Genomic DNA, 10,669 nt, shown 5'->3' on the forward strand with positions numbered 1-10,669 from the left:
ATGACACCACTAGATATAGATATGACACCACTAGATATAGATATGACACCACTAGATATAGATATGACACCACTAGATATAGATATGACACCACTAGATATAGATATGACACCACTAGATATAGATATGACACCACTAGATATGACACCACTAGATATAGATATGACACCACTAGATATAGATATGACACCACTAGATATAGATATGACACCACTAGGTATAGATATGACACCACTAGATATAGATATGACACCACTAGATACTAGATATGACACCACTAGATATAGATATGACACCACTAGATATGACACCATAGATATAGATATGACACCACTAGATATAGATATGACACCACTAGATATAGATATGACACCACTAGATATAGATATGACACCACTAGATATAGATATGACACCACTAGATATAGATATGACACCACTAGATGTAGATATGACACCACTAGATATAGATATGACACCACTAGATATAGATATGACACCACTAGATATGACACCACTAGATATAGATATGACACCACTAGATATAGATATGACACCACTAGATATAGATATGACACCACTAGATATAGATATGACACCACTAGATATAGATATGACACCACTAGATATGACACCACTAGATATAGATATGACACCACTAGATATAGATATGACACCACTAGATATAGATATAGATATGACACCACTAGATATAGATATGACACCACTAGATATAGATATGACACCACTAGATATAGATATGACACCACTAGATATAGATATGACACCACTAGATATAGATATGACACCACTAGATATAGATATGACACCACTAGATATAGATATGACACCACTAGATATAGATATGACACCACTAGATATGACACCACTAGATATAGATATGACACCACTAGATATAGATATGACACCACTAGATATAGATATGACACCACTAGATATAGATATGACACCACTAGATATAGATATGACACCACTAGATATAGATATGACACCACTAGATATAGATATGACACCACTAGATATAGATATGACACCACTAGATATAGATATGACACCACTAGATATAGATATGACACCACTAGATATAGATATGACACCACTAGATATAGATATGACACCACTAGATATAGATATGACACCACTAGATATAGATATGACACCACTAGATATAGATATGACACCACTAGATATAGATATGACACCACTAGATATAGATATGACACCACTAGATATAGATATGACACCACTAGATATAGATATGACACCACTAGATATAGATATGACACCACTAGATATAGATATGACACCACTAGATATAGATATGACACCACTAGATATAGATATGACACCACTAGATATAGATATGACACCACTAGATATAGATATGACACCACTAGATATAGATATGACACCACTAGATATAGATATGACACCACTAGATATAGATATGACACCACTAGATATAGATATGACACCACTAGATATAGATATGACACCACTAGATATAGATATGACACCACTAGATATGACACCACTAGATATAGATATGACACCACTAGATATAGATATGACACCACTAGATATAGATATGACACCACTAGATATAGATATGACACCACTAGATATAGATATGACACCACTAGATATAGATATGACACCACTAGATATAGATATGACACCACTAGATATAGATATGACACCACTAGATATAGATATGACACCACTAGATATAGATATGACACCACTAGATATAGATATGACACCACTAGATATAGATATGACACCACTAGATATAGATATGACACCACTAGATATAGATATGACACCACTAGATATAGATATGACACCACTAGATATAGATATGACACCACTAGATATAGATATGACACCACTAGATATAGATATGACACCACTAGATATAGATATGACACCACTAGATATAGATATGACACCACTAGATATAGATATAGATATGACACCACTAGATATAGATATGACACCACTAGATATAGATATGACACCACTAGATATAGATATGACACCACTAGATATAGATATGACACCACTAGATATAGATATGACACCACTAGATATAGATATGACACCACTAGATATAGATATGACACCACTAGATATAGATATGACACCACTAGATATGACACCACTAGATATAGATATGACACCACTAGATATAGATATGACACCACTAGATATAGATATGACACCACTAGATATAGATATGACACCACTAGATATAGATATAGATATGACACCACTAGATATAGATATGACACCACTAGATATAGATATGACACCACTAGATATAGATATGACACCACTAGATATAGATATGACACCACTAGATATAGATATGACACCACTAGATGTAGATATGACACCACTAGATATAGATATGCCACCACTAGATATAGATATGACACCACTAGATATAGATATGACACCACTAGATATAGATATGACACCACTAGATATAGATATAGATATGACACCACTAGGTATAGATATGACACCACTAGATATAGATATAGATATGACACCACTAGATATAGATATGACACCACTAGATATAGATATGACACCACTAGATATAGATATGACACCACTAGATATAGATATGACACCACTAGATATAGATATGACACCACTAGATATAGATATGACACCACTAGATATAGATATGACACCACTAGATATAGATATGACACCACTAGATATAGATATGACACCACTAGATATAGATATGACACCACTAGATATAGATATGACACCACTAGATATAGATATGACACCACTAGATATAGATATGACACCACTAGATATAGATATGACACCACTAGATATAGATATGACACACTAGACTAGATATGACACCACTAGATATAGATATGACACCACTAGATATAGATATGACACCACTAGATATAGATATGACACCACTAGATATAGATATGACACCACTAGATATAGATATGACACCACTAGATATAGATATGACACCACTAGGTATAGATATGACACCACTAGATATAGATATGACACCACTAGATATAGATATGACACCACTAGGTGTACATGACCATCTAATCATTTATCACTCCAGTGTTAATCTGCAATATTGTAATTATTCCCCTACCTCCTCATGCCTTTTGCACACAATGTATATAGACTCTTTATTTTTTCTACTGTGTTATTGACTTGTTAATTGTTTACTCCATGTGTAACTCTGTGTTGTCTGTTCACACTGCTATGCTTTATCTTGGCCAGGTAGCAGTTGCAAATGAGAACTTGTTCTCAACTGCCTACCTGGTTAAATAAAGGTGAAATAAAAAAATATCAGACTGGTAGCTTGCTCCCTCTACTGGTTCAGTCGTGGAACAGCACCTAGTCACACTGGTCCAGTCAGCAGTAGACAATGCAGGCTGAAATGATAAAAAATATCAGACTGGTAGCTTAGCTCCCTCTACTGGTTCAGTCGTGGAACAGCACCTAGTCACACGGTCCAGTCAGCAGTAGACAATGCAGGCTGGTTGATAGATAGAGCTGTATCAGACTGGTAGCTTAGCTCCCTCTACTGGTTCAGTCGTGGAACAGCACCTAGTCACACGGTCCAGTCAGCAGTAGACAATGCAGGCTGGTTGATAGATAGAGCTGTATCAGACTGGTAGCTTAGCTCCCTCTACTGGTTCAGTCGCGGAACAGCACCTATTCACACGGTCCAGTCAGCAGTAGACAATGCAGGGCTGATTTTCCTTTTTAGTAGACGGAGGTCAGTCAACAGGAGGTTGGTGCTTGTCACAGGAGGTGCTGCTGCTGTACTGTTAGACTCTAACAGGGCTGTACTGCAGGTTAGACTCTAACAGGGCTGTACTACAGGTTAGACTCTAACAGGGCTGTACTGCAGGTTAGACTCTAACAGGGCTGTACTACAGGTTAGACTCTAACAGGGCTGTACTACAGGTTAGACTCTAACAGGGCTGTACTACAGGTTAAATGACTCTAACAGGGCTGTACTACAGGTTAAAGGACTCTAACAGGGCTGTACTACAGGTTAGACTCTAACAGGGCTGTACTACAGGTTAAATAATATAATAATAATAATAATAATAATAATAATGACTCTAACAGGGCTGTACTACAGGTTAAATGACTCTCACAGGGCTGTACTATAGGTTAAATGACTCTAACAGGGCTGTACTGCACGTTAGACTCTGACAGGGCTGTACTGTTAGACTCTAACAGGGCTGTACTGCAGGTTAGACTCTGACAGGGCTGTACTGTTAGACTCTAACAGGGCTGTACTGCAGGTTAGACTCTGACAGGGCTGTACTGCAGGTTAGACTCTGACAGGGCTGTACTGTTAGACTCTAACAGGGCTGTACTGTTAGACTCTAACAGGGCTGTACTGTTAGACTCTAACAGGGCTGTACTGTTAGACTCTAACAGGGCTGTACTGTTAGACTCTAACAGGGCTGTACTGTTAGACTCTAACAGGGCTGTACTGCAGGTTAGACTCTAACAGGGCTGTACTGCAGGTTAGACTCTAACAGGGCTGTACTACAGGTTAGACTCTAACAGGGCTGTACTACAGGTTAGACTCTAACAGGGCTGTACTACAGGTTAGACTCTAACAGGGCTGTACTGCAGGTTAGACTCTAACAGGGCTGTACTGCAGGTTAGACTAACAGGGCTGTACTGCAGGTTAAAGGACTCTAACAGGGCTGTACTACAGGTTAGACTCTAACAGGGCTGTACTGCAGGTTAAAGGACTCTAACAGGGCTGTACTGCAGGTTAGACTCTAATAGGGCTGTACTGCAGGTTAGACTCTAACAGGGCTGTACTACAGGTTAGACTCTAACAGGGCTGTACTGCAGGTTAGACTCTAACAGGGCTGTACTGCAGGTTAGACTCTAACAGGGCTGTACTGTAGGTTAGACTCTAACAGGGCTGTACTGTAGGTTAGACTCTAACAGGGCTGTAGGGCTGTACTACAGGTTAGACTCTAACAGGGCTGTACTACAGGTTAGACTCTAACAGGGCTGTACTACAGGTTAGACTCTAACAGGGCTGTACTACAGGTTAGACTCTAACAGGGCTGTACTACAGGTTAGACTAACAGGGCTGTACTGCAGGTTAAAGGACTCTAACAGGGCTGTACTACAGGTTAGACTCTAACAGGGCTGTACTGCAGGTTAAAGGACTCTAACAGGGCTGTACTACAGGTTAGACTCTAACAGGGCTGTACTACAGGTTAGACTCTAACAGGGCTGTACTGCAGGTTAGACTCTAACAGGGCTGTACTGCAGGTTAACAGGGGATAATTCCCGAGAACCCAAAAAGAACCCGCACGCACACAGACACAAACACACACCTGTTCTCTTGTTGATGACCTCCACTATTGTAGAAGGGAAGTAGCCCACGCGGTCATTTCCTGTACGGTTGTCATGGATACAGCCCTTCCAGCGCCCGTCAACATGCTGCTCGAGAACCTGCCAGAGAAAACAAATAAATTCAACGTGGCAGAGTAGAATATAATAAACAGAGAACAGTAGAATAGAGTAGTATATAATAAACAGAGAACAGAACAATAGAGTAGAATATAATAAACAGAGAACAGAAGAATAGAGTAGAATATAATAAACAGAGAACAGAAGAATAGAGTAGAATATAATAAACAGAGAACAGTAGAATAGAGTAGAATATAATAAACAGAGAACAGTAGAATAGAGTAGAATATAATAAACAGAGAACAGAACAATAGAGTAGAATATAATAAACAGAGAACAGAAGAATAGAGTAGAATATAATAAACAGAGAACAGAAGAATAGAGTAGAATATAATAAACAGAGAACAGTAGAATAGAGTAGAATATAATTAACAGAGAACAGTAGAATATAGTAGAATATAATAAACAGAGAACAGAAGAATAGAGTAGAATATAATAAACAGAGAACAGTAGAATAGAGTAGAATATAATAAACAGAGAACAGTAGAATAGAGTACAATAGAGTATAATATAATAAACAGAGAACAGAAGAATATAATACAACAGTAGAATAGAGTAGAATATAATAAACAGAACAGTAGAATAGGGTAGAATATAATAAACAGAGAACAGAAGAATAGAGTAGAATAGAGTAGAATATAATAAACAGAGAAAGTAGAACAAGTAGAATAGAGTAGAATATAATAAACAGAGAACAGTAGAATAGAGTAGAATATAATAAACAGAGAACAGTAGAATAGAGTAGAATATAATAAACAGAGAAACAGTAGAATAGAGTAGAATATAATAAACAGAGAACAGTAGAATAGAGTAGAATATAATAAACAGAGAACAGTAGAATAGAGTAGAATATAATAAACAGAGAACAGTAGAATAGAGTAGAATATAATAAACAGAGAACAGTAGAATAGAGTAGAATATAATAAACAGAGAACAGAACACTAGAGTAGAATATTATAAACAGAGAACAGAACAATAGAGTACAATATAATAAACAGAGAACAGTAGAATATAATTAACAGAGAACAGAACAATAGAGTAGAATATAATAAACAGAACAGAACAGTAGAATATAATTAACAGAGAACAGAACAATAGAGTAGAATATAATAAACAGAGAACAGAAGAATAGAGTAGAATATAATAAACAGAGAACAGAAGAATAGAGTAGAATATAATAAACAGAGAACAGTAGAATAGAGTAGAATATAATAAACAGAGAACAGAAGAATAGAGTAGGATATAATAAACAGAGAACAGTAGAATAGAGTAGAATATAATAAACAGAGAACAGTAGAATATAATTAACAGAGAACAGAAGAATAGAGTAGAATATAATAAACAGAGAACAGAACAATAGAGTAGAATATAATAAACAGAGAACAGAAGAATAGAGTAGAATATAATAAACAGAGAACAGAACAATAGAGTAGAATATAATAAACAGAGAACAGAACAATAGAGTAGAATATAATAAACAGAGAACAGTAGAATAGAGTAGAATATAATAAACAGAGAACAGTAGAATAGAGTAGAATATAATAGAACAGAGAGAATATAATAAACAGAGAACATAGAATAGAAGAATAGAACAGTAGAATATAATAAACAGAGAACAGAAGAATAGAGTAGAATATAATAAACAGAGAACAGAACAATAGAGTAGAATATAATAAACAGAGAACAGAAGAATAGAGTAGAATATAATAAACAGAGAACAGAACAATAGAGTAGAATATAATAAACAGAGAACAGAAGAATAGAGTAGAATATAATAAACAGAGAACAGAAGAATAGAGTAGAATATAATAAACAGAGAACAGTAGAATAGAGTAGAATAAACAGAGAACAGAACAATAGAGTAGAATATAATAAACAGAGAACAGAACAATAGAGTAGAATAGAGTAGAATATAATAAACAGAGAACAGAACAATAGAGTAGAATATAATAAACATAGAACAGAACAATAGATCCTCTATCATTCTCTAACTGTTCCTGTTATCTCCTGTATTTATCCTTCTCTATAGTTAATATCTCCTGTACCTATATCCTTCTCTAACAGAGAACAGATTTAGAATAGAGTTAGAATATAATAAACTCTAGAACAGAACAGTTAGAATAGTTCCTGTTATCTAGAATATAATAAACAGAGAATCTCCAGAATCCTCTAATGTTCCTGTTATAGTATATAATAACCAGAGATCTCCAGAATCCTCTAATACCTGAGTAGTATTTATCCTTCTCTAGAATATGAGTAGTATATAATAAACAGAGAACAGAACAATAGTACCTATCCTCTAGAATATAATGTCCCAGTTAGAACTGTATTTAACAATAGAGTAGAATATAATAAACAGAGAACAGAACAATAGAGTACAATATACCTGTTCCTGTTATCTCCAGTATTTACTCTATCATTCTCTAACTGTTCCTGTTATACAATATATCCTTCTCTAACTGTTCCTGTTATCTCCTGTACCTATCCTATATCCTTCTGTTCCTGTTATCTCCTGTACCTATCCTCTATCCTTCTCTACCTGTTCCTGTTATCTCCTGTATCTATCCTCTATCCTTCTCTACCTGTTCATGCTATCTCCTGTACCTATCCTCTATCCTTCTCTAACTGTTCCTGTTATCTCCTGTATCCTCTATCCTTCTCTAACTGTTCCTGTTATCTCCTGTATTTATCCTTCTCTACCTGTTCCTGTTATCTCCTGTACCTATCCTCTATCCTTCTCTACCTGTTCCTGTTATCTCCTGTACCTATCCTCTATCCTTCTCTACCTGTTCCTGTTATCTCCTGTACCTATCCTCTATCCTTCTCTACCTGTTCCTGTTATCTCCTGTACCTATCCTCTATCCTTCTCTACCTGTTCCTGTTATCTCCTGTACCTATCCTCTATCCTTCTCTACCTGTTCCTGTTATCTCCTGTACCTATCCTCTATCCTTCTCTTCCTGTTCCTGTTATCTCCTGTATTTATCCTTCTCTACCTGTTCCTGTTATCTCCTGTATTTATCCTATCCTTTACCTGTTCCTGTTATCTCCTGTATTTATCCTCTATCCAGTTATCTCCTGTATTTATCTACCTGTTCCTGTTATCTCCTGTACCTATCCTCTATCCTCCTCTACCTGTTGCTGTTATCTCCTGTACCTATCCTCTAATCTTCTCTACCTGTCCCTGTTATCTCCTGTATTTATCCTTCTCTAACTGTTCCTGTTATCTCCTGTATATATCCTTCTCTAACTGTTCCTGTTATCTCCTGTATTTATCCTTCTCTACCTGTTCCTGTTATCTCCTGTATTTATCCTCTATCCTTCTCTACCTGTTCCTGTTATCTCCTGTATTTATCCTTCTCTACCTGTTCCTGTTATCTCCTGTACCTATCCTCTATCCTTCTCTACCTGTTCCTGTTATCTCCTGTATCTATCCTCTATCCTTCTCTACCTGTTCCTGTTATCTCCTGTATATATCCTCTCCTGTTCCTGTTATCTCCTGTATCTATCCTCTATCCTTCTCTACCTGTTCCTGTTATCTCCTGTATCTATCCTCTATCCTTCTCTACCTGTTCCTGTTATCTCCTGTATCTATCCTCTATCCTTCTCTAACTGTTCCTGATATCTCCTGTACCTATCCTCTATCCTTCTCTACCTGTTCCTGTTATCTCCTGTACCTATCCTCTATCCTTCTCTACCTGTTCCTGTTATCTCCTGTACCTATCCCTCTATCCTTCTCCTGTATTTACCTGTTACCTGTTATCTCCTGTACCTATCCTCTATCCTTCTCTACCTGTTCCTGTTATCTCCTGTACCTATCCTCTATCCTTCTCTACCTGTTCCTGTATTTATCTCTGTTCCTGTTATCTCCTGTATTTATCCTCTATCCTTCTCTACTGTTCCTGTTATCTCCTGTCTATCCTCCTCTACCTGTTCCTGTTATCTCCTGTACCTATCCTCTATCCTTCTCTACCTGTTCCTGTTATCTCCTGTATTTATATTCTCTATCCTCTATCCTTCTCTACCTGTTCCTGTTATCTCCTGTATCTATCCTCTATCCTTCTCTACCTGTTCCTGTTATCTCCTGTACCTATCCTCTATCCTTCTCTAACCTGTTCCTGTTATCTCCTGTACCTATCCTCTATCCTTCTCTACCTGTTCCTGTTATCTCCTGTACCTATCCTCTATCCTTCTCTACCTGTTCCTGTTATCTCCTGTACCTATCCTCTATCCTTCTCTACCTGTTCCTGTTATCTCCTGTACCTATCCTCTATCCTTCTCTACCTGTTCCTGTTATCTCCTGTACCTATCCTCTATCCTTCTCTACCTGTTCCTGTTATCTCCTGTACCTATCCTCTATCCTTCTCTACCTGTTCCTATCTCCTGTACCTATCCTCTATCCTTCTCTACCTGTTCCTGTTATCTCCTGTACCTATCCTCTATCCTTCTCTACCTGTTCCTGTTATCTCCTGTATTTATCCTTCTCTACCTGTTCCTGTTATCTCCTGTTATCCTCTCTAACTGTGCCTGTTATCTCCTGTATTTATCCTTCTCTACCTGTTCCTGTTATCTCCTGTACCTATCCTCTATCCTTCTCTACCTGTTCCTGTTATCTCCTGTATTTATCCTTCTCTACCTGTGCCAGTTATCTCCTGTATTTATCCTCTATCCTTCTCTACCTGTTATCTCCTGTACCTATCCTCTATCCTCCTCTACCTGTTGCTCTTATCTCCTGTACCTATCCTCTATCCTTCTCTACCTGTCCCTGTTATCTCCTGTATTTATCCTTCTCTAACTGTTCCTGTTATCTCCTGTATATATCATTCTCTACCTGTTCCTGTTATCTCCTGTATTTATCCTTCTCTACCTGTTCCTGTTATCTCCTGTATTTATCCTCTATCCTTCTCTACCTGTTCCTGTTATCTCCTGTACCTATCCTATATCCTTCTGTTCCTGTTATCTCCTGTACCTATCCTCTATCCTTCTCTACCTGTTCCTGTTATCGCCTGTATCTATCCTCTATCCTTCTCTACCTGTTCATGTTATCTCCTGTATATATCCTCTATCCTTCTGTTCCTGTTATCTCCTGTATCTATCCTCTATCCTTCTCTACCTGTTCCTGTTA

At 37.2% G+C, this 10,669-nt stretch overlaps 1 pseudogene; it reads right to left on the reverse strand.

Moving 5' to 3' along the window:
* Window positions 1–10,669, reverse strand: part of LOC124025762 — a 68,767-nt pseudogene that overhangs the window by 43,781 nt on the left and 14,317 nt on the right.

Source organism: Oncorhynchus gorbuscha, unplaced genomic scaffold (assembly GCF_021184085.1).
Source record: "Oncorhynchus gorbuscha isolate QuinsamMale2020 ecotype Even-year unplaced genomic scaffold, OgorEven_v1.0 Un_scaffold_2423, whole genome shotgun sequence".
Classification (NCBI taxonomy): Eukaryota; Metazoa; Chordata; class Actinopteri; order Salmoniformes; family Salmonidae; genus Oncorhynchus; species Oncorhynchus gorbuscha.